Raw genomic sequence first — 3,788 nt, forward strand, 5'->3', positions numbered from 1 at the left:
TGTGTGCGTGTGTTGTTGTTGAATGCATGTTGCATTTGTATCTAAAGAAAGGGGTAAAAATGCACAGGACTAAATTTTTTAGTACGCGAGTAATATACAGATTCTAAAACATTTAAGTTAAAAGGATGTACAACAAACGTTAGAATGAATATTACGCGAATAGACGGAAAAAAACGGTAAGAACAGAGGAAAAATGAACCCTCGGGTTCCACCTCATTTAAAATCCTAATTGGCTTGGCCGCGGAATTAGTAATCGTTAGCGAGGTTAACGCAGGGGAGGATTATAAATTACCAACTAGCTCACGAATTATCGTCGGCACGCGAAATATCTCTACGATTTTTCGTCTGTTGGAATAATCATGAATTTCACACACACACACACACACACACACACACACATTCACTCATTCATGTTTCTTACATTATCATAAATTAATATAAAATTATAGTTGTCATAAATTAATTCTCTTATCTTTTATGAAGCTAATTAGCCCTTTGTGACACTTGAAGGATTACTAAAATGCATTTATAATGCATCTAATTAATAATGTTTTTATTTAAATAAAATAACTAAGTAAAATTGCAACAACAACGGAGAAAATAATATGAATTTTCGAAGAAGAGAGAGGGAGAGAGAGTTTTTTTCAATAAATCTACAGTGTTTTCCCGCCAATACATTTTTCGAGTGCATCGATCGGTCACATATGCTTCTGCAGTATAAATTGATACGACGTAAAAATAGCATATCAAATACGTTTTATGTATTTTTAATGTTCACCGTGAAAGCTCCAAGTTAAAATGTATTCACGTACTTTTTTCTTTGCTAACTGGAGTATGAATCAATATTATATAAGAGACATTCCAATTCTATGCGGTTCAATCAAGCTCGGTTCATATTTTTGTAATACTACATCAAATATTCAGATAGTATTTTGGTACTGTTTCTGCAACATTTTAAAAGCGGAAAGTTAAAATTATCTTATTTATCTATACTTCAGTCACGCTAAATAAATTATCCATTTAATTCTATTCGGAAGGAAAGCCGATCAAGAAAATCTCTTTCGGTCAAGATCTCCGATTATCGTCCTATTATATAATATTTCCTCGCAGATAACAGTTAAGTGCTTTCACGGACATTCCCCCAGGATATTAATCGGTGACGGTAAATGCGTAACATTATTGCCCCGCGGAGATTCGAAAGCGGTGTTAAGCGAAGCCGTGTCACCGCCGCCTGGCGCAAACGTCGCAACGCGCCCCCGTTGTTAATGTCGATAACCGATACTAACGAGTTGTCTGTAGCCGGCCCCCTGGCTCGCGCAACGCATTATAAATGGTTCCTCGTGACAGTCGACATTGAATAATGACAGTTGTTGTTTGGACGCAGGAAATCGAGCGGTGCTGCGGCGGCTGCTGCATCCGCGTTGCCGTAGCGCAACGCCAATGTTACTTTAATTTGACGGAGAAACGCAAGCACGTAGCACGACTCCGTTGCGGGCACGGCTCCGTGTTCTCTCTTTCGGAGGAAAGGGTGTCGTAAATATCGTCGGGACACGAGTTTCGAGCATTAAACTGAAAAGTAATAACTCGACCGAGACATGCAAATTTCGAACAATTTCCACGTATTTTACCGCGTCTTTGTGTCTGGAAAAAATTACTTTTCACAAAGACGCAACTTTCGAATTGACAATAAAAACCGTTTTACTGCAGTAAAAGCAAGATTCATGTTATACAGATTCAAATTTCCTTGTAGAAGAATAACGTCTTAATACGTCTCAATTGAACAAGGGAATTTTTATTCATTGAAATGAATTTATTTCTCTTATATTTATTTAAACGATAAACTGCATATTGCAATTTTGATTTTTGTTTTTCCAAAAAGTAGCTTATGATGCAAGTTACGGATAACATCGAATTTGTGTTTAAAAGGACACGGCTTTACTAAAACGCTATTGTTTGATCTGTAAATGGCTTTTATTGATTCGCGTTTTTCTCTGGCGTTTACTTTGTCACTCACAAACAGGTCCATAAAGCGAAAATGGAAATCGTCACATACCAGAGCATTGTAACGCGTTGAGTGACCAGATAAAAAAAGTGGATCAGGTCATAATAGTATCGATGTAACGAAGTCACGCGTCTAAAAACTGGGAATTTGAAAGCTTCTATAAGCTGTACGTTTATCGTATAACATCCATTACATTTAACATAAATGATTCCATAAAGATTAAATTACCGGATGTCTTTATAAAAATTTATACATTTAACTTTAAAATAAAGTATAAAATTATAACTTTGATATTTTCGTTAAATTTTGTAGAAACACATCAAATTTATCAAATATAATATTCTTATAAAAAATATTGTTTAATGTAAAAAAATGATATTAAATTATTATATTTCATGTAATTCTTCTTCATTAAATCTTATCAGACAGATATAAATTCTTTTAATAAAAGTAAGATTCCTGTAAAATTCAGAAAACGGTACGGAAACTCGAACGTTCTTCCAGAAACTCTTTCGATTAGGGAAGTTGTAATTCTTTACATTCTCGTACAAAATGACAACTTCCCTTTCGAAGAAGTCATCAAAGATTGCCGTATCGGTTCACATACGCACATTTCTCCGCTATATGGATTTCGAATGAGGAAACGAACTATTTTCCTATTTGAGTCAGGTTGCAAAAATCTTGTTTCCGGCCCGTTTCCACAAATCCCAGAGGATAGTTTCTCGCGGGGTGAGAACTCGAGCGAAAAGGGTCATGTATCGGAAAACCGAGCTTTTCTTTTCTTCATTCTTGAAATCTGCTACTTTTTCCACAATTATTTTCATTACGATATAAAAAGCAGTTTTAATATACTGTGCTAAGCTATAGTTGCGATTACATTACATCGTACAACTGTGCTATTATTTCTGACATTAACAACTTTGTTAATTACGATTTATCCGTAACAAATCCGTAATTAAATCGCACAATAATGAATGTTATCAATTGTTGTAATTGTAATATTGAAATAAATATAATTCTTTGCAAAGTCATAATAATATGAAATAAATTATTAAAGAGACAGTTAAACTTTTCTAGCCAAGGATCGAAGAACGTTGCAGAACGACGTTTAATTCAATATCGCAGAGAAATCAAGCATCAACAAATAACCATGGTAATAAATAATCAATCCGCGCGATTTGATCAAAGCTGATAAATTTAGCCGATTTGTATTGCTATTTTGATAGAAAGTGACATAGAGCTCTTCGTTAACAATTACAATGTATATTAACACGCACGTATGCATGCTCGTTAACAAATTTCATCTCTAATTGCGAGCCGTTTCGTTTGACATCCGTGCGCAACATCATTCCATAGCGCTGCATTCCAGAGTTGCAAATTGAAAAGCATTAATGTGGCGGTGAGCTTTTACGTGCAGAGTGTTTCGCAAACGTGCTTAATACGAAAATTTGCGACCGCGAAAATGGCACGCGGACTTTTTCGAGAATGAACGAACTGCGAGAAACGAATAAATAGTCTCTGTGAAAATCAAACGATAAAAAAAATACATATACATATATATACAACGCTGAATTTTTAATACCCAAATAAAAATATTTATAATAAAATTTTAATACCCAGGACGTGAATTTTTAATTCTCTGATTTACATGAGAAAATGATGTTGTCCTGACCGATTTACCGCTTGAATAATGTATTCAGTACCTTACCCAGTTTCCAATAGGTATACAAACATACTCATTAACTATTTGCGATTATGTCCCCAAGTGCTTCGACGACGGACCATT

The 3,788-nt window shown here is 34.9% G+C and overlaps 1 long non-coding RNA gene across 1 annotated transcript in view; it reads left to right on the forward strand.

The window, feature by feature from the left end:
• The first annotated feature begins 952 nt into the window (after positions 1 to 952).
• The window catches only part of LOC108750787, a 17,471-nt gene continuing 14,635 nt past the window's right edge, over positions 953 to 3,788 (forward strand). Inside the window, exon 1 of the long non-coding RNA XR_001939453.1 lies at positions 953 to 967. This is a non-coding gene — a long non-coding RNA (uncharacterized LOC108750787). The remainder of the gene's footprint in view (positions 968 to 3,788) is intronic.

Source organism: Trachymyrmex septentrionalis, unplaced genomic scaffold, assembly GCF_001594115.1.
Source record: "Trachymyrmex septentrionalis isolate Tsep2-gDNA-1 unplaced genomic scaffold, Tsep1.0 scaffold37, whole genome shotgun sequence".
NCBI lineage: Eukaryota > Metazoa > Arthropoda > Insecta > Hymenoptera > Formicidae > Trachymyrmex > Trachymyrmex septentrionalis.